The 26,507-nt window shown below is 50.4% G+C and overlaps 1 protein-coding gene across 4 annotated transcripts in view; it reads left to right on the top strand.

Moving 5' to 3' along the window:
* Positions 1-26,507, top strand: part of PKNOX2 (PBX/knotted 1 homeobox 2) — a 252,099-nt gene that overhangs the window by 24,741 nt on the left and 200,851 nt on the right. The window contains exon 2 of one of the 4 annotated variants that reach the window (XM_045080381.1): positions 22,959-23,030. The exons of the other annotated variants lie outside the window; for them this stretch is intronic. The gene's annotated coding sequence lies outside the window, so the exon portion shown is untranslated. The remainder of the gene's footprint in view (positions 1-22,958; positions 23,031-26,507) is intronic. 4 annotated transcript variants of the gene reach the window in all.

Genomic DNA, 26,507 nt, shown 5'->3' with positions numbered 1-26,507 from the left:
GAATCTCATTTCCTCTCTAATTTGGTTGACGCAATGTCCCCGAACCCACCCTTCACTGACCACCACTGCTCACGAAGATCCGCTTACCTGGCCTTTCGCACAGATGCAAACCCCGCGCGTGCGCGTGTCCTTCAAGCCCAGCGTCAACTCCCGCCTCTTAGGTAGGGCGTCCTGAGATCAGCCCACCGCTCAGCGCCCTCTCCTCCTCTGAACTCCTCGGCCTAGAGCAATTATTGCCTGCACAATCCATTTGGCATCTAATCATGTACTGCCTCATGACTTTTCATGTATTGCTAGCTTGAGCTAGCTGAAAGTATTTGCTGTAATTTCACTTTTCATTCTCAGAGGTCTCTCTTTTTCCTCCAAGTGCAGGTTCCTTGAGGACAGGAGCTGGGCCTTATTCTTCTTATTCTTGATGGCACCAAGTGCCTAGCAGGTGTCACATAAAGACTTCTCAGAAAACCTTTATAGGTATTCATTTAGGAATGCAAGGACTGGGGAGACCCTTCTAACCAGGTAGTTCAAACTCCTATTTTATGCACCCAAAAGATGAAGACAAGAGAAGTCAGAAACTTACTGAAGGGGACCTGCTAATGCGAATGTCAGGGCCTATCCCTGAGGCCCCAAGGGATTTTCCCCATCACCAGGCTACCTCCTGTGCATTGATTTTATTTTATGAATGGATCACAACCATTTTCAGGTTTTAGTGGGGTGTAGAAAGCAGAAGGAAAGAAGATAAGGAAGCCAGCAAAAGGGCCTGGCCTCAGTGAAGTCCTGGAAATGGAAACTTGCTTGGCATAATTTAGGGCAGGAGGCAACAAATAGGTCATCATAGGTTCTCTGTGAGTTGTGGAGGAGTGTGTGTCAGGGAAGACCTTCACTCCCATGATTTTGGGTTATAAGATTTCTGTCACAGCCGAGACACCTGTCCACACCTCAGACCATTTTCTCATCTCTCCACCCACTGTTCAGAAGTTATGGGGGGTGTGCGCGCGCGCGTGCACACATGCAGAAGGTGTGGGTTGGGAGTGGGGGACAGCTCAGGGGAGCTGGAAGAAGACATGGGGACAGGGATGTACCTGCTTGGAGGCAGCTGGGGCGCATTTGCTTCGGGCTGGAAAGAAAACCGACTGCAGTGCTATTGAAAAGTGCCACTGGTAATGCTGTTATATATAACTTTCAACTTTAATAAGGTGTTGCAAAAACTATGAAAATACATATAACCAAAAACACATTTCACTGGAAGCTTGATCTCGAATCCCTTTCTACTGCTCCTGTGTGGTGCTTCGTGCTGTCAGCAGAGCTGTTAAAACACAATGGAAAGTGGGTAATTGTGCATTATATGGCTTTTGTTTTCCGTTATGAAATATTGACATCCGAAAAGAAAGTGGGATTATGGAGGTGGAGGGCACCGGCAAAGAGATGGGAGAGGGAGACCAGGGGATGAGGACAGAGCTGGGGGGAGTAGGAACCTGCCTGCTTCTATTCCAGTTGGCTCTCTCCGAGTCTTGGCTTTTCTAGCCATAAACCTGGGCAAGTTCGCACAGCTCGCAGATGTGAAGAGGCTCTGAGTTGTTGATCAGGGTTAGCAGAGGTCTCTCGGGTCCTGGTATAACATGTGAAGCCAGAGCAGGGGCTACGGCTAAAGAATGTGTCTGTAGGTGATTTGGGGAGATAAAGGCACATGAAGTCAGAAAAGGCGCCGGCATTATTTCGTGGAGAAAGCCGGGCCAGTGTCTGTGTCCGTGCGCTGCTGTGGAGGGGGGGGATCCTTAAATGATGTCCTTTCACCTGATGCCTGGGAACCTGGCAGGAGCTGGGTCCGGAAAAACTGGAGACCCAGCTTTTGCAAAGGTGCCCTCTGCCTAGGGCACACGAGTTCTCCCCACAAGTAACAACAGCCGTAAAAGAATAATAGCTGCTCGTTATTGAGTGCTATGTGGCAGGTGCTTCATGTACAGTTCCTTATTTGATTCTAACAACAGCCCCACTTTCTGGATAGAACTGGGGCCAGGTTGGGGCCAGAACTCTCTGCCATGGCTCCCTAGGCTCCAGCCCTCCCTCCTTCCAAGGACCGCAGGGAGAGAAGGACACTTAGGAAGCACGAAGGAAGCCCCAGCCAGCTGGTCTGGTTTGGAGGAAGGAATCGGCATGGGCTGGCAGGGAAAGGAGCTGTGAGCAGAGACAACTTGGTGGCAGGTCTGTCCCCTAGGAGGGGCCTCAGAGGCACCGGGATCATTGGGGATAGTTCCCTGTCTCCGTATAGGTAACTTGCTTGCCTTCAGGGTAACTTCTCCAGGCTGTGCAGCATCGTGGGGTCTGCCATTGGGTTTGAGGGACGATCTGTCTCTCCAGATAGATTACACTTGGTTTGCTCAGAAGGCATTTATGGCTTTATAAAGCTCTTAAATTGGCTCTTTTCCCCCCTCAAAACATTTCTTCAAGCTTACAAGGCCAGTTTTAGAATAGCAATTACCAGCTCCAATATCCCCCAGCAAACTCACGCTGTGCTGTTGTATATAAACTGCTCGGGACATTTGTAATGCTGCCACACGGCGTATGCGCGCGGTAGCGAGCCCCGTCTGCACCGGGAACGCCGCGGAGCCCTTCCTCAGCTCTAATTTATGGGCCACATAAAACTCTGTGAAGTTGCCCTGCATCTTTCGGAGGCAAAGTTGAGGATTTTTTACTGTTTCAAGCTGCCAATTTTTACCATTTAAGGCCAGCCTTCTGCCCGTGCCAGTGTGTGTGTGTGCATACAAGTTGGCCACTTTAATTTATGTGCCTCTTTCTCTCCCTGTGATGCTCGTAACTTACAAACGTGTACGTAGGAGACAGCCGGGTCTTTCTCCTTCGAGATCTTGGGCTGCTTTGTCCCGGGCTGTGATTCCGTGGACCCCCATCCGCACCCCCATTCAGACCCGGGGGTGGGGGTAGGGTGGGGTGGAGTGGGATTTGGGGGGCAGGGATGGAAGCAGAAATTGCCAGCGACCTGGGGACAGGAGCTGGCGGAGGCTCCCCCAGCGAACCTGGCCCTCTGTGCTTTCCTGTGGGATGAGGGGCTTCATGAGGGCAGCACCGTGGCCTGGAAAGAGTAGAAAGTTCAGAGCAAGGGAGGAGGATTTAAGGCTGAAACAGAGAACATTCCCGATATGCTAGCTTGGGCGAGCCCCTCACCTTCCTGAGCCTCCGTTTCCTCATTTGTGGGCTGGGGGCAGGATTATAAATTTCTCACCAGGGTGTTATGAATATCATGTATACTAATGACCATGAAGGCCCTTCAGAAGTGAAGGCACTATCTGAGTGCATGTCGGCAGCTATTCCAAGCTCTAAGCTGCTGGCAGGGCCCCGGAGGAGGGGGAACAGCCAAGAGCAATGTGATGTCTCAGGGCTTTCCAAAGTCAAGTTGAAGTGCCTCTGGATGAGCCTCCCTGGGCTCCACTGAGCCCGGAGTGGGGATCCGCCGTGTAAGGCAGGGCAGGAGGGGAGAGCTCTGCACACATACTCCCCCTTTCCCTCCAGGGTCCCCTGAGTGCCTCAGCCCCCCTTTCCTGCCCCCAGGCTAGCTTCCACCCTGAATCTTTCTCAGGAGCAGTAATCCTCCCCTGGTCTCTGTGGATGCTTCTCATCAGGAGATAACATGGGCAGGTTTTTTTCTAGCAGTCTTCTGAGAAAACTGTTATTGGGTAGGTTGGAGGGGTCTCGAGGCAGAGAGGTTGGTTAGCTCCCTGATGCACGTCCTCTCAGGAGGGTCCTTACCACACCGCAGGAGAACTCGGCCCTCTGGCCCCATCTCACCTCGCTGAGCTGAGATTATACTGGCTGACAGAACGGGGGTTTTAGGGGCCCCCCAAAATCAGAGGACCCACAAATCCCACTCTTCTTTCGGTGTCCCCCGAGGCCTCCTTCCTCCTCAGGGCTTGTGCTGGAATGCTCCCACTTGGATGTTTTACCAAGTAAGGCAAACTCCATGAGTTTAAAACAGGCTAATTCAACACATTTTTAGTGCAGGGAAGATGCTGTCACCTACTGATCATCTCCTATATGCCAACCAGTGGGCAAGGTGAGCCGTATGCTTCAGATCATTTAGTTCTCACTATAAACTCTACTAGTAATAATAACTAAAATGCATTCAGCAAGCATTTACTACATGCCAGACATTGTTCTGAGTTTTGTTTTTGTTTTTCTTTTTGGTGAATTCAATCCTCACAACACTTGTCTGACATTGGTACTATGGTTACCCTCCTATATGGGAGAGGATAAAACTGCAGCACAGAGCGGTTAAGAAACTTGCCCAAAATCACACAGCTGGTAATTTTGGGAGATGGGATTAGCATCCCGAGAGTCTGATTCTGAGCCTAAACTCTTAGTACCACATAAGAAATATTGCCTCGTCAAGAAAGATGCTTATTGTTACCCCATTTCATAGTTATAGAAACTGATTGTCAGAGAGTTTGAATTAACTTCCTCATTAATACATAACTGGGAAGAGACAAAGCCAAAATCTGAACCTTGGCTGGTCTGGCTCCAAAGCCTATGGTCTTTCTGTTATACCCTCTATCCTCTTATGTACTGGCTTAAGGCACAAGTTCAAGACACATGCCTTTCCTATCCCTAAGTCATAATAGTGTGAACAGGTGAGCAATCGCATAAGACTGGGATTTTTTAAAAGATGTGGTTGGTTTGGAGCTGGGCAGGCTAGGAAGCAGGAAGAAGGGGGAGGACTTTACAGAGGTGGGGCAGTGAGAGGAGGGCAGGTGAGGTTTGGGTTAGGGGAGAGGGAATGGAAAACAGGATGGGCTTAAGAGCCATTCTGAAGAGCTGATAGAATCTGGTGATTGACAAGATATTGGAAGGCCACCTTAAGGTAGAATCTGCAGCCTAAAGGCTCGGTGGATTGATATACTATGCAAGAGAATGAGAGAGCAAAGTTCTAGTGGGACTGGACTCCCTTTTTAAAAATACTGTCATTGATGTGCCATGGAAACATTCAGGGAAGGAGTCCTGTGAGCTGTGCCTGATCATTTCCCCAACCTCCTCAATGGATTTTAGGTGTTGGGGTTCTTAGGATGTTTGGATCATGCCCTCCTTGAAAATCTAAGTGGAGTGATAGATTCTGTCCTAAGTAAACTGTGCCTGTAAGCACGCACACACGCAGGGGCACAAATCACTGGCAGTGACCCAGACTAGAATCCCTAGGACACAGGGACTCCAGGCTGAGAATGCTTGGTTTAGGGCCTCCATCCTGGCTGAGAGCATCCAGGCTCTACCACCACTTGGTCTGGTTAGGAAGCTGGACACTGGGTATTGTGAGGGCCTCAGCTTCGTCTCTGGGCTTTGAGTATTGGGCTGGTAGGTCCATGCCAAAATCCCGGGAGGAGGCACTTTTCCATTTCCCAGTATGTACCTAGAAATGGTGTGGGTGGGACTTCCTCTCAATCTCTGAGCCAACAAGAGGATGGGCTTGCGTATCCCTTTGTGTACCCTAAACTTGTCCTGGAGGTTTATTCCTTTCATTCATTCATTCATTCATTCATTCATTCTGGGGCACACTGAGTGTGCATCAGGGGCTGGGCTAGGCATGGAGCTCATTACCTCCTGCCCCCTGAGGATGATGGCTCAGAACTGGGCCTGAAGCAGGGCCTGAGCCGAGGAGACCCTCTTCTGTCAAACTTGCCTTCTGTCCCCACACACCACACCCCTGTGCTCTCCCCACACCTTCACGGTGTGTTGTGTATTTCCCTCACTGAGAAGCTCCCGTCTGTATTTTGCTACCCCAGCCCGTAGGGGACAAGCGTGGCTGTCAGGGAGGGTACTGGGGTTCAGAGGTAGTGCAGAAAGAAGGTGATCACGGGGCCAGAACTCACACTGGGGTTCTGATGGCCCTGCTGTCATTTCTCCCGTGACCTTGGGCAAGCCATCTCTCCTCTCTGGGCCTGAATTCCTTCATCAGTAGAACAAAGGAGCTGGATCTGATCATGTCCCTGGTCCTATCCATCTTAATTTTCCATGACTCTTAGGTGTTGGATAGAGCCACTGCTTCCTCTATGAAGTAGCCCGGATCACCAGGAAGATTAAAAGATGGTCCTCCTTCTAGGAGGGGTCCTCATGCTTTGTTAGAGAAAAGGCCTCTCTTTGTCTTAGTGCTATGTTGGCATGAAGAAGGTACTTCCCTGAAAACATTGACTTTTGCCCTGTTGGGTAAGCATATGGGAGCCATACTATGTGCTTATTTAAATTTAAACTAAATTAGAACGAGATCACATTAAAAACAAAGTCCTTCAGTCTCACTAGCTGTGTTTTAGGTGTTCAGTAGCCATATCTTCCATCATTGCAGAAAATTCTACTGGACAATTCTACCAGGGGTTGGGGGTGGCCCCAGGTAGGCCCCTCTTTCTCTGAAGGAGATAGAGATCTTGCTTAGTTGGGAAAGGCAGGTGTTTGGAGGAGTTCAATAGTAACACCTGGGGAGAATTGGTCTTCGTGTAATTCATGATATCTTAGGTGGGAGGGAGGTGAAATTTCTCAATTCATTCTAGCCACTTTCACCTTCAGAGTCATTTATTTACTGCCCAGGCTCTAGGGGAGGGTGAGCAGCAAACCCAGAGGTTGTTCGAGGTGCCCTCTGACTGCCCACTTGGATCCTTCCAGTCTCCCCACCAGATCCTGGAAGGCACCCAGGTCCCTACATAGGGATCTCTCTTTCGGAACCCCCATTTGACTGGTGCCCAAAAGCAAATTTCTTCCACTCCTCATCTGCCTGAGAAAGAAGCCCCGCCCCAGCCTTCCTTGGGAGTCCTCAGCTCCCCTCAAAGCTCCGCCAAGACCTCAGGCTGGCAGAGCTCTCATCCTAGGGACTTCTTAATAATAAATAACTCTGCCTCAGAGCCCCTTCCTGCCCAAAGCAGGGGGAAAAGACCTGGGCCAAGCCTCCAGTGGGGGAACTGTCGGGGTGAGCCAGGGAGTCACTGGGAGAGTACACTTCCCCGGGGGTCCTGGTTTCTGTACACTTGGGGTCCAGTGGGGAGCTGGGGGTGTTCAGGCAGCATCTGCCTGTGCACAGAGCTGGAAAGGGTCATGGTGATCTTGGGGTGGGTCACCCTCACTCACTCCATGCTGCCCTGTGCATAGACTCACTGAGCCCTCTCCCTGGGCCCCACCACAGCCATGGGTTGCAGATTGGAGGTCCCTGGGGACCTGGGCTGTCACCTCCCTACAAAGCACATTTGCAGCATGTTCCTTGGTCTGCAGGGCCAATGGAAGGCCCTCCCAGGAGTTAGCTGATTTTTTGTTCAGACCTCAAAGACCGGCCTTTGCATGGGGAGAAGTTTGGAAGAGACTGAGCTTTCCTGTCTGTGTCTGCCGGCCCCAGGGTCAGGCTTAGGCCTTGGTGCCCATCTTCTTGGAGCTTGCGGTGGCTCTCAAGGCTACTGGCCAGAAAAGAGATAAACAGAGAGATAATTGTGTCAGGGGCCCAGAGCAGAGTCCTCATATGGAAGAGGTCACATGGGCCACCATCATTTCTGGAGCAGTGTTCTCTCCGAAGAGGACCAAGAATGCGGTGTCTGAAATCCTGTTTGCTCCCATCAGCTTTTTTGATAGACAGGCCAGAAAGGCAAAGGTGGGGATGGGAACCCTATGACACCACACCCCATCAGCCAGCCCTTTCGACCTTGGGCTCCCCTGTTGTTGGTGGTACCTAAGGGGTAAGAAAGATTGGGGGTTAGTGGCAGGGAGGAGCCATTCTTCCCTTCAAAACCTGCTTTGGGGTCCCCTTCAGTATACTCAGCCTTGCCCTTAGTAGGCTTGTAATTTTAGTGCCCAGGGAAATTTTCCTTGAATACAGGTATATTTGGGGGATGGTTTTCACTGTTGAGCAAATTCATCCATGAAGGTCCATCTCATCTCATCTATTTCCTTTGAGTTCCTTTGACCTGTAACAGGGGTTGGCTCTTAGATGACCTTTAGTCCTAACCCTGTAAGTCTGACCTCTGGGCTCCTCAGATGCAGACATACCCCCTGCCCCACCAAATACTTACAATTGCTGCCCCTCCTCCCCTCCCCGTTCTGTTGTCCCTTTTTGATTCTTTGCAGGTCCTATTCCCTCAATGTCCCTTTCTCCTCCTTCTCCTCCTCCCTCTTCTTTCCTTTCTTTCTCTTTCTCATGGGTGGTTGTCAAAGTCCACAACCCTACCCCATGCCCTGGGTCATCTGCTCAGCTGCCCAACCTAGCTCCTCTGGCCATCATGGCTCACCCATGCATTTCCAAGTAACACTCCCAGGCTTCTAGTCCACTCCACAGGGGCTGAAGGGTGTCGGTGGAACGCAGGCTGCTCCCACCTTCTTCTGGGTACTCCCTTCTCATTGCACAACATTCCTTTGTTCCCATCTTCGCTCGGATCCAGGTGCCTTGCCACCTCTGCACATTCATTCCATACAAATGGAATTTACTATCCATCCAAGAGAAACCAAATCAGCAAGTTAAATCAGTTATTGAAACAAAAAACAAACAAAAAAAGCCAAAAAACTGGTGTTGTGTATTTCACTGTTCCACATCACTGATTTGGGGTCTCCTCAGCTCTCCTCACCTTGCTGCTCCTATGTGCTAGATAAGACAGAAGTAACTTCCACGAATAGAGGGAACCTTGGGCTGCCTGAGGTCCAGCCCAGTTGCAGTACCATGGCTGTGAGCGCTGAGGCAGGTGGCTTACTTCCTGCGGCTCAGTCTTCCCATCTATAAAATAGGAACACGGCCACTTGAGGCTGTGTGTGAGGAGTGCACCACCTTGTATTGCCATCAGATCCTGGCAGCTGGTCTCACTGTCTCCCAGAGGGCAACTGAGGCAGGGCCAGGGGATCCCACTTCCATGGCATTGCATTTTCCATTATCACAGTCCTTAGTCACATGGGGAAATAAGGCAAAGGGATGAGTAGAAATGTTCTTCCAAGGGTTGGAGGCAAGGGAAGGAACAGAAAGGACTAGAACAACTCCAGATTTTCCCCTGGTGTTCTTGCTGTCTCTTCTAGAGGGAGGTGTGCCCCACCAGAGCACTGAACACCACACATCTAGGAACTCAGGGAGGCTTTGCTAAGTGCATTGGGGCCACTGAAGTAGAGGGCCAGACAAGGCTAAATTAATTCACACCACTGGCCTACATTCAGCCCAGGGTCACCTCTGTGCCATCATTCCTCATTCTGTCTCCTTCTCTCTGGTCCCTCTAGGCCTTGGTTTCCATGAGTGCCTTCTGAGCTGGGAGATTAAACTGGGGGTAAGCCCAGACTGGTGCTTGCTCGTGTCCTCACTACCCTTAAGGAGGAAGTGGGGTCTTCTTTGTCACTTCCTGGTTAGGTTTGGGAAGGGGGGAAACCCGGGGTGGGGGGACACTTCCTTTGACCTGATGAACTCTTGAGAACAAATACCTCCGTACCCCTTTAGAGTTAAAACCCTTCTCAGATACTCTTTTTTACTTTGGGAGGTGGGGGGCGGAAATACAGCTTCTCCTGCTCTCCCTCCTCCCTCACAAACTCTGAACTTCATACAAAGTTCGGGAGACTCCCAGAAAATTAGAGAAATGTCCAGAAGACAGGACAAAGCCTTGGAGAGAGAGACAGTGCAAGGACTCAGGTCAGGGTCGCTTGATCAGGCGTCTGTGGTATGGTGTGACTTGCCTACTCGGTCCCTCTCTGAACCATGGTCTCCACCTGTGGTGAGGGAGCGGTGGTACCTGTGTGACTGCCAAACTAAAGAATATCTGGGAGATTCACTCTAAGAGGAAGTATGACAGCTGGAAAAATGGTTATTTTTTATCTTGTCCATCAGGAAGGCCCCAGACTTAGCCGCCTTCCCTCTCTCCTGTTGTTAATGGCCCAATGGATGAAATTCCTCCCTTGAAGATTTTCTTCCAGAGCTTTCTCTTGGGCATGGCTGGCTCCCTTTAAGTTTCTCTCCTGCCCTGTAGGCATTTCCCCCAAGAGGCAGGCTAGCTTGGCTTTAGCTCCCGACTGGGGAGGAGTATATGTTGAGCGGGTGGTGGGCTCTGCTGGGAGGGTGGGGGTCGCGAGCTGCCTTGTGGCTGCTCCGTGGGGTCTGGCGGAGCCCCAGCCTCTGGCTGTGACATACAGCCCCCTTCATGAAACCAGACAGAATTAAGCCTTTTGTTTCCTGTTTGCTAGGCCGGCTTAAAGAAAACACAGAGGGTCCCTGCGGCTGGGGCTCCCAACAAGACGGCCTTTGTATTCATTTAATTAATCAGTTAGCTGAGGGGAAGGAGAGGAGGGAAGTTCATGTTATAAATACATGTTTTTCTTTGGCTTTTTTCCCCCAAAAGACAGGGCCTGAATGGCATCCCCGAGAGAGCCCCCCATCTCACCCCAGACATGCTGGGGGCCGGGGGCCTGCCTGGCTGCAGCTGTGACACTTCCCGCCCCCACTCCCTCAAGGGGCATTAGGCCTGATCTCTCTGGGGCCTGGGGAAATGTTAAATGCCAGCGGGGAGTAGGGGAGGTTAGCCTCTGGACCCCAGTTCCCAGTTCCCCGCTCCTCGCCTCTCCCCTCCAGCCTCACTTCCCCCATGGATGGAGCACATGCACTGCCATGCAGAGGACTAGTCTGTCCCTATCTGTCCCTAAAGAGGCCTGCACACTGTGCAGGTGCACCGTGGGCAGAAGCCTTCGCTTAGCGGCTGAGCGGGCTTGAGGCTTCCTACTTCTTGCCCCCAACCCCACCCTCCGAAGGGAAGGTCTGGGGCTGCACTCACCAAAACGTCCAAGCAGACGAAGCACTCAGCTCCTCCAGGGCCCTCCTTCCTTCCTTTTCAGTGTGAGCCTTCTAAAGTGCATGGGGAAAGGAAAACAAAGTAGGGCTCCTGGGGCTCTGGAGAGGGGCTGTCGTTGGCGGGCAGTGAGTCCTCTTGGATAGATACCCTCAACCCACTTCCACCGCACCGAGTGGGTTGTTCCATTAAAGCCTCCTTTGACGATATTATGGAAACAAATTCCTTTTTTTTTTTTTTTGGTAGAGATGGGGCAGATCCACTCACTGCTTTCTCACCCCCAACCCCTGTTTCCAGGTACTTTTAAATTTTCAAAACCTTTCATTATGTGGTAAAATATTTGCAGTTCCTAAACACACGGCCCTCATAATGGATCACTGTGGTAAGTTTTTCCTCATGAGCTCTTCATTTCAAGTCTTATCTGCAAGGCTCTGGTATCCAGTAACCAGGACTCTAGGCCTTCAGGACACACTGCTCAGAAAATTCCCTGCTCTAGCTCGAACATAGAGGGCCCAGGGCTCTCTCCAGACCTCAAATCTGGCCTCTAAATACTTATCTTGTCTGCCAAGCTGTCAGGCCAGTATGTAGCCAGGTGCTGCCAACACACGTGGCATAAGGCCTCTGCTTCCTGGGCCATGTAGTGACCCCAAGAGACAGCAGAGGCGACAAGGGCAGAGCTAGTAACATGGCGATAGGACGACAAGGCCTTGGTTTTCTCTCTTCCCTGCTGAGGATATCCTACCCCTCACAACCACTGAGAGAGGCCCAAGGTTCAAAGCCACAAACCCAAATGCCCTCCTTTGAGGGATTTTTTTTTTTTTTTTTTTTTTTTTTTTTTTGAGTACACACAGGTCTGGCCGAGCTCTGGTGAGGTGGTCTTCCATTAGCTAACTAGCAAAATGCCCGGACTTTTGCATGACTTGGGTCAGCAAACTGTTCGATTTAGTTTATTAAGAGGCTGACTAGGGGGTGTGTGTCCCTGTGTGCACATATTTCCTGAAAAGATGAATAAAACTCAGGACTCCGGAATTTCTGTGTCATCTCCAGGGTAGTCTTGTGTCAGCTCCTTTTCCCAAAGCTTCAGTTCCCCAAATCCCTGTATTGCCTTCACCATCCAAGCAGGGAGAAGGAAAACCCACGGGGGATCCTCTGCCCACAGGGTGGGTCATAGGTTCAGGAAAGAAAAAAAAAAAAAAAAATCCATGCTGTCCTTTGCTTGGGGCTTCTGGAACTGCCCTTTACTGGAGATCCATGAATTGGAGGTTGGCATGGAGAGAGGTCAGACCCTAGAGAGAAAATCTCATTTGCACAGTTTGAATCGTAGAGACACCGGAGCGGGAAGGAATTCTGGTGATCAGGTGGACAGGGGAAGAAGCAAAAGCCACTCCTTTCCCAGAAGAGGAAGTTCATTGCATGTTGGTGGGTGGGCTGAGCAGCCGTGGGAGCTGGGCTGGTTCAGGTCCCCAGGATGCAGCCAGTGTGGCTGGCATTTGGATCACCAAAGAAAGGGCCACTAAAGCCATGTTTTTCAAACAGTAATATATAAACAAGTCTCCTGGGCATCTTGTTAAAATGCAGATTCTAAATCAGTAGGTCTAACAGGGACCAAGAGTCTGCATTTTTAACAGGCTCCCCAAGTGATATTGATGCCATGGGTCTGTGGGCCACACTGTGAGCCCCAAAGGACTAATGGATTTATCAGGGTTGTGCTTGCTCTGTAAAAATTTGCTGCCCTGTGGTCCAGTCATAGGGTGACTAACCCACCCCAGTTTGCCTGGGAATTTCCCAGTGTAGTCAGTGTAAGTTGCCTGGACCGTTGACAACCTGGTTCACGACACTTATTTTGTATCCGTTGTGCCTTGCACATAATAGGGCTGGTAGAGCCAAATACTTTCCAGTGTTGGGACACGGGCTTGCTTCCGAGAGGGCTGGGAGAGCCCTTGTGAAAGGCATGCCTGAACCCCAGGCCTTAGGTGGGCTCTGTCTCTTCCACTGCCTGGCCTGTGGGATCTCCAGTGGTTCATAGATCCATTGAGGGACCGTAAATGCAAAATGGGCTTTGGTGGGGCACCTGGGTGGCTCAGTGGGTTAAGCCGCTGCCTTCGGCTCAGGTCGAGATCTCAGGGTCCTGGGATCGAGTCCCGCATCGGGCTCTCTGCTCAGCAGGGAGCCTGCTTCCTCCTCTCTCTCTCTCTCTGCCTGCCTCTCTGCCTATTTGTGATCTCTCTGCGTCAAATAAATAAATAAAATCTTTAAAAAAAAATGGGCTTTGGTGGCCAGCAAGCTGGGGGGGAGGCTTCTTGATGGGGGGCAGGGAGAGGTATTTTTGGCTTTTTTGCATATTTTGTGACTCCTTTGTTTCTGAATCCAGTATTTTAATTCTATATTTTATTACATCCAAGGACACATTCATTTCAAAGCCAGCAGGTGAGACTCTGGTGTGTGGTGGGGGAAGACGGGGGCCCTGTGAACAGAGGCTGGGTGATGCTCCCTTGAGTCCTAAATATTTTGCGTCTCCAAACAGCCCCTACTTTAACATCAGGATCTCATCTCTTCCCTTTTCTCCCATCACATGCCCTACCCCCAACCATGTGCGCAGCAGCCCAACCTCAGCTCCCTGAGAACGCACTACATTAAATGAACATACATTTGTCAGGCACTTAAGATGTACAAGCCATTCAGGAATACGAAACTACAAGTGAAACCTAGCCCCTAACTTCCAGCCTCAAGGAGTTTATCCCCTAATTGGGGAAGTGGTTCGGGGAAAGAAAAGTAACAATACAAGATTTAAATAATAATGAAGATCGCCATGCAGGGGAGGTCACAAGGAGGAGCAGGATTAATTAATTACTAAATGAGTGGCACAGATTCTGTGCGCTGAGGGAATTCTGGGAAGAAAGAGACGGCTGTGCGCTGCGGTGTTCTGGAATGACGGGGGCCTTGGTTGGCAGGGCTGTAGTATTCTGAGGAAGGCGGAGTTCAGTTCAGCTCCACAGATATGTATGGGGCAACTGCTGTGTTCTAGGCACTGTGCTGGACTCTGCAGCCGCAGAGAAAAATAAGACCGAGTTCCCACCCTTGAGTCTAATAGTCTAGAGCAGGAACTGAGAAGGAAGTTCAAGGGCAGGAGGCAGTAGGGCACCATACAGGGAACACAGCTCAGGCTAATGGCTGTTGCAGTGGTTGGAAGAAACTGACTTTTGTGACCTCTAAGGTGGCTTGAGTAGAAAATAGTCCAAAATGTGGCCAAATGTTGGAGAGGAGAGTGATAAGCAAGACATCAGCTTGCACAAAGCCACGCATGCATGGACCCACACGGTGCGTGTTTGCCAAGTGGGCAGTTCAGGATTTCTGGACCGGGAAGCATGGTCCATGGAGTGGCAGGAGATGAGTGGTGGAGCACGGGTGGCCAGGTCAGGGAGAGCCTTCTGTGTCACCTGAGGAGTTTTCATGGAGGGTGCCTGGGTGGCTCAGTGGGTTCAGCATCTGCCTTCAGCTCGGGTCATGATCTCAGGGTCCTGGGATCGAGCCCCCATCGGGCTCCCTGCTCAGCACTCCCTCTCCCTCTCCCACTCCCCCTATTTGTGTCCCCTCTCTCCCTGACTCTCTGTCAAATAAATACATAAAATCTTTTTCATAGAGTCAACGATGAGGCCATGGGAAATAGCAGCCAAGAAGCAGGCGGACGCCCTGCTCTGCCACTCGCCGCCTGTGTGAATTGGGGTGAATCATGTAATCTCTCGATGCCTCAATTTCTTAACCTGTAAAAAGGGCATAAAAATAGTACTTTACTTTTTGCGAGAACTGAGTGAGTTAATCAGCCTAGAGTGCTGAGAGCAGTCTTGGAACAAAGAGGATGCTCAATAAATTGTAGCTATCGTTAGTATTAAAGGATTTTAGGCTGGCGAGTGCCTTGGAGAGATTTGTGTTTTCGAAAGATCACGTTGGCAGGACTGAGAAGGCTGGGTTAATGTGGGTAAGACGGGGGGTCGGGGGAGGACCTACTGCGGTCCTCTAGGCGAGCAGCCATCAATGCTGGATGGAAGCAGAGGTGCTGTGAAGGGAGGGGAAGGGCCAGAGTTGAGAACTCTGAAAGGGCAGTACTAAAGGGTGCTTTCCATGGAGACTTCTAGGTTTTTCCCTTATGTACTGGGTGGATGGGGGTTTCAGCAACTATGCCAGGAAAACCAAGAAAGAATAGATCTTCCAGGGAGTGGGTTTATTATTTTTCCTTTTTCCTTTCCTTCTTTCCTTCCTCCCTTCCAACCTTCCTTCCTTCTTTCTTCTTTCTTCCTTCCCTTCCTCCCTTCCTCCCGTCCAACACACTGAGTTTGAATATGTATGGGACCCTTCACTGGAGATGTCTGTCAGGACACTGAATATATGCGCTCGAGGACATGGCTGGAGGTGGAGATTAGCCCATGGATGGTGGTCAAATCCATGTAGTGAATGGGATCACCCAGAGAGAGGGAGCAGAGGAAGAAGAGTGGGCAAAGATGAATCCTGAGGAATACAACATTTAAAAGATGGTGATAGAAAAACCATAGACGAGCTATGGAGAGGAAGGGGAATTAGATGAATCTGGAAAGGGTGGCGTCATCAAACAAGAGAAGTAGAAGGCTTTACAATGGAGAGTGAAACTACAGAGTCAGAGTCAGTGGCAAATCCAGCAAGAGAAGGACTAGAAAGTAGTCACTGAGTCTGTTGGTGTGAGAGCCATTGGCACCCAAGGGTGCAGGCAAGAGTGAACATTGGAGAGGACTGAGGGATGCATAGGAGATGAGGAAGTGGTGGGAGCACATGTGTGTGGGGTGTGGCTGTCCATCAATCCGGCTTTGTCATAGGACTCGTGGGTGGGTGGGACTTGAACTGCGGGCCAACAACCACCAAGCAAATCTCACCTGAGGCCCGTGGATTGGAAACCACTGGAGAGATTTAATTTAGCCATTCATTTTTCTACTCAGCAACTATTTATTGCATAACTACTATAGGTTTAAAAGTATGCTAAATGACATTCAGGAATGAAAGGGTCTGATAGAAGATGATAAGCATCAAATGACATACTGTGAATTGAATTGGGAAATATATTTCTTTTTGGGGTTGCCAAGAAATACTTCATGGACAGATGCTTTTGAGCTGGGCTTGAAGGAGGAGTAGGATTCTAATGGACAGTTGTGGAAGAGAGGCATTTCAATAGATAGATGGGGTGTGCAAATGCCCTGAGGTAGGTAAGTATGGAGCATAGTCAGGAAACAAGAAATACTCTAGTTTATTAAAACTGTACGGTCAGCACCAAAGTAGATTGTAAGTTAAGTCTGGAAAGAGGTTAGAACCCTGGTGTGAGGGGTTTCTGTGTCAGTCTTAGGGATTTGTACTTTATTCTATGGGCTCCAAGGAGCCATTGCAGTTTGTTGAGGGTTTTTTTTTTTTTTTTGAAGATTTTATTAATTTATTTGAGAGAGAGAGAGAGAGACTCTGTGTGTGTGTGTGTGTGTGTGTGTATGTGCGCGCGCGTGTGCGCGTGCGCGCGCATGCACGTGTGGGTGGGGATGGGGGCAAAGGCAGAGAAGTATAGGAAGAGGGACAAGCAGGCTCAGTGCTGAGCACAAAGCCTGACATGGGTCCTCTCATGACCCCGATACCATGACCTGAGCCGAAATCAAGAGTCAGACGCTTAACTGACTGAGCCACCCAGGTGCCCCTGCAGGTTTTGATATAAGGAATAAAAAGAGAAGACTGCCTTATAAGAGGGTTTTGCTGACACTAATGTGTAACATAGATCAGAGCAGAGAGGAGTACGTTGGGAGACTACTATAATTGGGAATGACAAGTAGTGAAGGAATTAAGATGCGTGTTGGTAAGGGGTAAGGAGGAAGAGAACATGGATTAGGTGGATTAGGTGGGAGTTGGACCAGTAGGACTGAAACTGCCTACATGGGGATGTGCTGGGTCTGGCTTAAGTCAAAATTGGAGGAGGCAGGGTTGGGTGGTGGTGAGGGAGAAATCACCAGGAACTCCAAGATTTCTTGGTGATTCTACAGATTTGGAATAGAAGTGGTATCATACCGAAAACAGTAAAGAGAAGATGAGTTGGTTTGAAGAAGGGAGAAGGGACAAGCATCCCACTCTGAGTTGAGAAGGGCCGTGCCTGAGAAATGGCCATTGCATGCAGGGCCAGGAGTCCCCTCAGCTGTCACTGGACTTGTGGGCCCGCAGCCAGGTTGCAGGGGATCAGGAGAGAAGAGGAAGTGACAGTTGTGAGCACACACTGCTCTTTCAAAGGTTTGACACTGAAAGGAAAAAGAGAGATGAGAGGAATATCATTCCAGAGGGTTAAGACAATAATTTAAAGGTTTAATAATTCTTCCATTCATATTACAATGTAGGAAATACTTCAAGTCCATTATCTTGCTCCTTGTCACCACAGTTAAGGAAGTCAGCAGGGACTATTACACCCACTTTACAGATGAAGACGCTGAGTCTCTGGAGGGCACAGGGCCAGTAAGTGTCATGGGTGGAGTTTTGCCTTCTGGGGAGGGTTTTCTACTGCACTGTCATGCCTAAGGGTCTAAAGAGAGTTTGTGGGCTTACAGGTCAAGCCAGGCAGCCTGAGCAGAGGGAGAGACAGAAGATACACGAATACGCACTCCCACCTTATGGGCACCGTGGGATGGAGGTTGGAGCCTGGGTGGAAACATCCTAGGGAAGGAGAAGGGGGCTCTGCTTTTAAGGCAGGAGAAAAGGAGGAGGGGGTTACAGATACAGCATGTTGAGGAGAAGAGGAAGGACACTAGGCACAGAGCCAGGACACTGACAACACCCAGACAAAAAGTTCGAAGACATTTATGAAGCAACATGCCCACAGCACAGGAGTAAGCAGGGTGAGGCTAGAGGACGGAGGAGGAGGACAAGGGGGCTCTGGTCTCTAGCTCTGGGCTGCGAGATACAAGGCAGAGGCCCTTGGGTTATGAATGAACCAATGAACAAAGAGTCCCTCTACATAGGCCCTAAAGCTAGAAATCTTGAAGGTGGGGGGGAGTGTGTGCTATGCAACCCCCATACCTTCCCCTTGACCCCCACCCTCATCTCCAGTTGGTCTCCACTGATGTCTTAGGCTGTGATTGCTCTCATTCTAGTCCTGGCCCCAGGAGAAGAATCAGTTGGCCCATCCCCAGAGTCAAGGAGATTCAGGACGGAGGTTGGCCCTCACTGGACATGAAGCGAGATAGTGGAGGTGGGGGCACGGAGGATGAACCCCATATGGGTCTTCCCTCTGGAGGCAGGAGAATGCAGACAAATGGGAGCGGCTCTGCCACAGCCTGACTGGGAAAGAGAAAGACGGCTTCATGTACAGAATGTACAGAAAGAGAACCCACAGAGGTGGCCTTTCTATCCGAATCTGTGCCTTTGATCTGGGAATCTGGGAGGGGCCCTCCCATGGGCGCCATGTTACTTCTTGGTCACTTATTGTCTGTCCTGCATTCTGCTCTTCCTGTCCAGCCTCCATGACTGGAATCCTAGGAATCTGCCCTCCTTGCTTTGAGGAGGTCATCTCGTCCTGGTGGTTGCAGTCCCTTAGGGAAGGAGCCCACGCTGTTCTTTTTCTGAGGCCAAAGTGGTTTCTTTTTCTGAGGCCAAAGAGCAAAAGGAAGGCCATGACACCTCACGGGTCTCTGCCTCTCCTTTCGTGCCAATGTGGGCTCCAGCCTGTGTGGGGCAAATCAGGTGCGGGCGCCATGTTGAGGGGCATAGAGCCCTGTGGTACAGACACAGCTGGGCCCTTGTAGCCCTGCTAGTGGAACATGTGGACAACGCGCTTTTTCTGAGGAAATCCCCTGTTCACTGGTCAGAGTGTTCAGGGTCTCTAGCTGTGGCTGCCTCCCACTGAAGGTGACCAACTGTTCCAGGTTGCCTGAGACCAAGGGATCTCCTGGGATATGGGATCTTCTGTGTGGAAGTCTTGAAAGCGTCAGGGCAACGGGGACAAGATGTCACCCCAACTTCTCTTCCCTCTTTACTTCTGGAAAAGTGCAGAGCTCATGGATTTTCCTCCAGGACGATGCCCCTAACAAACGTGTAAAAGGCTAAACTCTGCAATGTGATGCCACTGTGCTTCATGGAGGTGGCTTTGGGATCTGCAGGTCCAGGTTGAAATCTCCTCTCTATTACTTCCTAGGTGTGCAAGTTTAGGTGAATTACTTTATATTTCTGAGACTCTGTTTTCTTATCTCTAAAAGGGAGGTAATATTATCATTCTTACAGGATTAAATGTGAGGGTTAAATGAGGTCGTGTTCATCAGTCAGTTGCCTCGCATGTTATAAGGCACGTGTAAGAGAAATCAATAGATGTTAGTTCTCTCTGATTCCTCCCTCACCACTGTTCTGGCATTGGAGTGATACCCATTATACAGATGGGAATGGAAGCTGATGAGCAGGTATAGTTGACTCCAGCTCAAAACGACAGAATCAGAAATCAGCAACAGACCCCTCGCTCTTGACTGCCATCTTCCTATTTTGGAATACACAAGGATTTCTTTATCTGAATGTTTCCTGGATGAGAGGGAAGGAACTGTTTTATTCACTTACTTAACTGTCCAACCATCCAGCCATCCATTCATCCATGCATTCAACAAATATTCACTGAGTACCTAGTATGTGTCAGGTACTTTTCTGGGTGTTGGAGATGCAACTGACAACACATACATTTTTCTGCCCTCACGAAGCTTCCATCCTGGGAGAGGACACACATAACAAACGTCTGTCAAATACAATGCAAAGTAGTAATAATTGCTCTGAAGGGAAAATAAAGCAGTTGAAGATGGTAGAGAGTAGCCAGGATTTGGGCACCATTCTGCAGGGTGGCTGGGCTAGGGAAGGATCCTCTGAGGAGGGGACATTTGAGCTGAGGCCTGAAAAAAAATGTCGCCTGAGTGCCGTGGACCCTCCTTTCCGTCTTCCTGGAGCTCCCAGCTCAGGCCCAGCTGCTGCAGGGTGGAGTCAGGGTGGAGGAAGACAGTCCGTTTTTGGGCTGGGGCTGCAGTGGGAGTGGGACGCAGCTGTTTTTATCAGCTGTCTGTCCACAGTGCTGACCCCTCCGCTGGTCCGAGCTTTGGGGGAGGGACCCACACTGGAAATTCAGTTACTGAGGGTCAGATGGCCATTGAAAATGATATGAGAGGGCTGCCTCGCTCACTTGGGGACCCTACACTGGGGGGCAAGTCCCAGTGCATTTGGTTTCCTGCATGGCTCTATTTCTTTGCATTGCCTTTTCCTTTAAGAAAATAATAATAATAACACCTCTGTTTGGACTGCATGCTAAATGATTTATGAACATTATTCTTCTCTGTTAGTTCTACCTGTAGGAGCTCCAGCCCTCACAATCCTTTTCATGTTGATTAAGTACATTTGAAAGCAAAAGGAGACTGTCTGTCAATTGCTTCACAGTATAGACCAGCTGCTTCCCTGGACTGAGGAGGGATTCCTCATCTTCGCTTTGCAAGAGTTCCTTTGCAGCTGGTTAAGCAGGAGATCAGTCCAGAAACCTGCCGTCAGTCTTGTATGTGCCCGAGGAGGCAGAGGGATAGCGTTCTTTCTGGAGCTGGTAATTATGAATTTGAGATCCTGGAATTCTCTGGATCGAATGTCCAGGAGTCAGCTTTCTAGGGCAGGTGTCATTGCACCTGACTCGGCCCTATGCCGGTCAAGAGGACGGGAGGGTGTTTGTAAAGGGCCTGTCAGAGCTTAGTTTCATCAGGGCAACCCACTGAAGAGGGCGGCGAGAGAGGGGAGAGAGAAGGAAGGTCACAGCCCAACCCTCTGTATTCTTGGGCTAATGGAAGGTGCACTTGGAGAGCAAACATGACCTGTGGAGCCAGCTCTGAAGCTGGAGGGCCCTTGGTTAGTTCTCTAGTTAGGACAGGACCAGTGCCCTTCCCTAGTTCTTCCCCTATCCCTTGATCATTACTGTGTGATGGACAACTGGGGCACACACTTTGTGGATAGGTGGGTCATTAAGGTTCTGGCTTCGGCACTCACTTGGACTTGGAAAGTAGACTTCTAGAGATGCTGTTTCTACTACAGATCCTGTTTGGTTGTAGCCTAGTCTGGCCTAGGGCGGCCTTCTCCTGATCTTCATGTCTGATGTGGAATAGGACAGCTTCCCCAGAACTCCTGAGCGGCTACAGAAATCCTATGAGATTGTCCTCTCTTCTCTGCCACCCTGCCCCAGAGGTGTCCCTCTGAGCTGCCTCCATGCTTTTGGGTTTTCAAATCCGGACTCCAGTGGTTTATTTAGAATCCCCTATCTTCGAAAAGTTATCATGCTTCATGGCCTCTCTTTGTGTGTAAGCCCCGAGTTTCATCTCCACTGTCACCCCCTCTGCCCTATTCAGGGTGGGATTTCTTTGGACATGCCTGTGCTAGACATGACTAGGTTTGGCCTCATCTTACCTTTCTGTTGGGTGACTTCGGAAAAGTCACCTCATACACCTGACTCACAAGTCCTTCAGTTACTAAATGGGGATAAGACCATTTGAGAAACAAATGAGATGGTAGTTTTGAAAAATGCTTAGTCAGTTGTCTTTATTGTCTCTGCATGACAAAAGTTTACATAGACCCTTAAAAATGTGAACACTAAAAATCCTATTGTCTAGCTACAAACCATCTAGGACAAGGGTGAGGTGGTGTATATAGAGGAAAACCCAGACCATTTGTGTGGAAACCCAAAGAGAAATGCTAATGGTGCCAACTCAATCTCAGGCCCTACGGAGGGGGAGCCAAGCTCCTCATGGGTACTAGACACCCGGCTTTCTCGATCTGTTGTCTGTTCCTCATACAGTCCTTGACATGGCATCATCCGCATTTGGACAGAGGATGGAAACGAGACCCAAAGAGATTATGTTGCCCAAGAGCATAAAGTTAGCAAGTCGTAGGGCTGAGAATCAAACAAACCCGAGTTCTGTCCTGACCCTTAAATCCAGCGAGCCGAACTGAGCCACTACCCCCAACTCACCCCGCCTCTTGAACCTGTAATTCTCCCATTAGCAGTTTATCCCTGAGAGAAGCATTTACTCTTTGGATTCTCTTTTCTGGGTACTCTTTGGGTTCTCCCGCGCTCTCTTCCTCTCTACTGCACACACCAGGGAGAGTTGCCCATGAAGCATAGATTAGTGCCATGAGCTCCTTTCCTCCTGGCTAAGAGAGGAGCCAGAGTAAAATCTCTAAATTGTGGACTTGGGAGGGCAGCTAATCCTGAAAAGGACAAAAAGGAAAGGCTTGTCCAACAAATGTTAGCCCCTTCGGAGCTGTGCCTGGACTGGCCTGGCCTCTGCACGAGCAGAGCCAAGCCCTGGGGATGGCCTGGGAGATCCACGTCCTGCTGTCGGGAGCCCCGGTTAGCAGCCTTGCCATCGCCATCGTGGAACGCTACCTCCGCCTGAGGGACTCAGGGATGTGATGTGGTTAGGCGTCGTCATCCCCTCGCCAATACTCAGAGACACTCGCTCCCAGGGCCCCCTGTCCCTCGCCCTTTGATGTGGAGAGTTCATCCCCGTGAAGCCTCTGTCCACTCCAAGAGCCCCCTCTCTCTCTAGAGTGGCTCAAAGGGCCTTTTGAGCAGGGGAGCGGGGGAGCTGGCGGCCTGTGGGCCTGGGAGGGGAGATAAAGGCGTGAGATCCCTGGAGGGCTCAAAGGGTCAGGGGCTGTGTATCTGGTGACTTCTGAATGCAAGTTCTAACAAAGAGAAATCTGTGGTGGGAGAGCCTCAGCGAAGGAAATAAAATCTCCATGAAAACAAACTTTTGTTGGAAGCTTTCTCCTCTTGTTTTGGCAGCGTTGCTAAGTCCTGGAAGGGGAAGGCCGTGTCTTCCGGAGCAGATTGTCCAAATATCAGCTTGCTACTAGGGACTGTTTTTCTCCCACCAGGAGGCTGGGGCTTGGGAGTGAGTGCAAGAGTAATTGGTTTTCTCATCAAAGCCAGAATGAGTACAAGAAAAGCCAGGGGGCAGCGCAGAGAGTTGTGGACTGTGGGTTAGGCCCTTGGTGGACACAGCACAGTGTGTGATAGGGTTCAGTGATTCGGCTGGACCCTGGATCCCTCTGGGCCTCACTTGTCTCAGCTGTAAAATGGATGTAACTTGCCCAAGGTCTTTCAGCTGGAAAAGCAGGATGTAAACTTCTGTTTTCCAGTGCCTTGTCATTCACAAAAACCAGAGGATGGAGTTGAAAGGATCTTTGAAGGCACCAGAGGACCACAGGAAGGTTGGATAATTATTAAAATATACAGTGTGTGTGTGTGTGTGTGTGTGTGTGTGTGTGTGTTCTTTCTCCGCGGGCCTAGGTAGTCACATACCATGCTTAGTTGTTTGGTTTCTACATCTTGTTTTGCAAAGAAGCAAGGGAATGGTTAAAGAAGGAGCTTTCCAGTCCATCTCTGCTGCTGCTAACTCGAACTGGTTAGCTAGATTCAGGGACGCTAGGGGCTCACAAGTTTTAGGGAAGGTAGAGAATGAGGGCTTCCCCAGCTGCTGAGATGTTTTTATGTTAAGTACGTATAAGGATACAGTTTTTTCTCACTGGAGTCCACGGAAAGGGGAAGAATGTGTATTGGATCCAGGCCCCATAGATTCTTTTTTTGACTCCCTAAGAGTCTTCTTTTGTCCTGCTTTGGGAGAAAATCCTTTATGGTGGCTGTCATCCGGCAGAGCTCAGAGGACTTTGGAGTGGCAGGTAGCCAGGGGGATTAGGCAGGCACTGGGAGTTGAGCTGTGGTTTTGATTCTGCCTGTTCCTGACAGGCTTCTGTGACCCCACCGTGGGCCCTGTTCCTCTCAACCATAGACAGCACCAGATGGAATGAGAGGGAGGAGGGAGAGAAACTCAGAGCCGTCCTGGCTGAGGGTGAATCCGGATGGGTGCTGAGGGGGGCCTGGGAGCGTTGGCTGGGAGCCAAGGAGCCTTCCTCTCCTGCAGGCCCCCTCCCACTGCTTGCGCAGCCAGAGGCCCAGGCTGCTGCCTTTGATTGCTGGTCTGGGAAGGTGTGTGTGTCTCCCCCGTGCTCTGCACGTCTCTGAAACCCGAGAGACACATAAGTTGAAGTACCTCCCCAGAATTCTCTCTTTGACCAGAGGGGCTGGGATGTGTCCAGATTTGGGAAGGTCCATCCAGGGAAGCCTGACTGAATTGGCAAAGGCAGCTCCTCCCTCCCTTCTCCCCTCTGCTGTCCCTTGGGAGGCCTTGCCAGGTCAGTCATGGGCTAATAACAGCACCAAGAACGCCGATGTCACATGGCTGGTTGGAGCGGCCTGCGACAGTTAATAGGTGAAGTCTCCCACTGCTGACCGCATGCAGAGTTCACGTGGGGCGTGTTTAGGTTTGACACGGCCAGCGCGTGTGCGGGTACGGAAGTAGGTGGGAGGCCTGTGTGTGCAAGCTGTCCTCCTTCCCCCTCAGCACACACACATGGGTCCCCATGTACGTGCACACATGCACACACGCAGAGCCATACACAGGTCACACACACGCAGGCGCATGGTCATAGACACACGCACACATGGAGCCATACACACACGTGACACAGTCCCAATCACACGCATGCCCACATAGTCACATGCACTTATGCACATGCAGCGATGCGTACCAGCTCACACACACCTTCCCACATCCACAGAAGCATGCTGGGGATATGAGAGAAACCTCTTCTAGGACCTTCTCTCTTCCCTCTCCCATGTCTCCCCCTTCCCTCACCCGGGACCTCCCTCTTCCCTCTCACCTCCCTGGTCACCTCCTCATTTTATCAGGCAGGAACACAAGTCCTGGATGCGTCGGGCCAGCTTCATTCCCTGCAGTCTGAATGTAACATGAGGTGGCAAAAAGAACTCGGGTAAGAGCCAGCCAGAGCTGAGCTGAGACCCTGACTTCCCCACTGAATTGGGTTCATGACGTGGCCCCTCTGGGCGAGTTGTCTGACCTCTGTAAACCTCACTTTGCTCCTCTCTAGAAGAGGACCAAAAACACTGCCGTACGGGGCTGCTGGGAGGCATGTGTATGCTGACAGGTGCCGCAGGTGTGTGGTGATGGGTATGTCCCGGGTAGCACAGGCTGGAACACAGGAAGTGCCCAGAGGATTCCAGCTCCCTCCTTTCCCTGTTGTTCCCATCAGTATATTTCTTCTGCGTGGCCACCATGTTGGTGTCTGACCGAGAAAGGAGGCCTGGCCTGGGGAAGCGTTTGGGGTGTGCTCTACGTGGACTTCGCCTCATTTATCTGGGGCTGATTCAGCTGTGAGGAAGGAAATAAGATGACTGCCACTTAAAGACAATGACCCTCTTCACAACAGCCTGCTCATCCCTTTTACCCAATAAGAAGGTTGAGGCACAGAGGGGTTAAGTCATTTCATTTTTTTTTTAAAAGATTTTATTTATTTATTTGACAGACAGAGATCACAAGCAGGCAGAGAGGCAGGCAGAGAGAGAGAGGGGAGGAAGCAGGCTCCCCGCTGAGGAGAGAGCCCGATGCAGGGCTCGATCCAAGGACCCTGGGATCATGACCCGAGCCGAAGGCAGAGGCTTTCACCCACTGAGCCACCCAGACGCCCCGGTTAAGCCATTTCTCTGAGTTCACACAGCCAGTTACATGGCTGGGAACCCAGCTCCTATCCCTGGCTTTCTGTTGCGGTAGGAGATTAGCTACAGCATCGGGGACACTGGCATGGAGCTCAGGCAAATGGCACTGTTGGTCTGGTGATTTACTAGGTCATCTTCTTCCCTTCTTAGAGCAGGCACGTTTGGATGGGACATTTCTTCTATCTTCTCTGTAAAGATGGATGTGGGTAGAAAGGCATTGGGCTGGAAGACATCTGAGGGGGCATCTGCGGGAATGCATGAGGGGAGTGTAGGGAGCTCCATTCAGGTTTGCAAACATTGGTTGCACACCTGCCTCACACTGGGTCTCAAGCTAGGTGCTGGGGCTGCATAAATGAGAAAGACATTGCTCCTGCCTTCAAGGAACTCTAACGAAGTGAGCAGGATGTGGGCTCAGGCATGTAAGAAAGATGTGTAGACAATGAGGTTAAGGCAGCCATAGAGGAAAACACCAGATGGTGCATGGCAGTGATGGGGTGGGGATGGGAACTTGGTCTGAAATTTGCTTGGAGGAGGTGATGGTGGAACATACCGTCCCGGGAACTAGACAGGAGAAGGAGGCAGAGGGCCCTCCAGGGAGCAGGGACAGGGTGCGCCACAACATGGGAGTGTAAGACAGCAAGAGGAAGGAGGGAGGGGTGGGCAGGGACAGACTGAGTGCTAAGGCTCTTGGATTATATTTTGCAGGTGATGAGGAGCTATGGAATGTACTGAAATGGGGGAGTGGTGTTGTCAGATTTATATTCTAGAACTTGGCCTCAGCACCAGTGGAGATGGATTGGAAGGGACCAGACTTTCACAAGCGCATTCAAGATATGTTTCAGTTAGAATGCCTTTGGCTGCCAGTAGCAGCAAATCCAACCCAAAGTGGCTTAAACAGTAAGAAATTCTAATTCTTACATATTATGAAGCCCAGAACCAGGAGTGCTCTAGGGTTAGAAAAATTCAGTGACTCAGTGACATCAACAGGCACTCAGATTCTTTCTCTGCCATCCTCCGGATATCAGCTTTGTTTTCAGACTAGCTTTCCTCTGGGTCATACAATGGTGGTAGTAGTTCCATGCATCACACCAACCTGTAGGCAACTAAAAATAGTA

This window comes from Mustela putorius, unplaced genomic scaffold (assembly GCF_011764305.1).
Source record: "Mustela putorius furo isolate JIRA1106 unplaced genomic scaffold, ASM1176430v1.1 tig00000460_pilon_pilon_pilon, whole genome shotgun sequence".
Lineage (NCBI taxonomy): Eukaryota > Metazoa > Chordata > Mammalia > Carnivora > Mustelidae > Mustela > Mustela putorius.
This window is presented reverse-complemented; position numbering and strand designations above follow the sequence as displayed.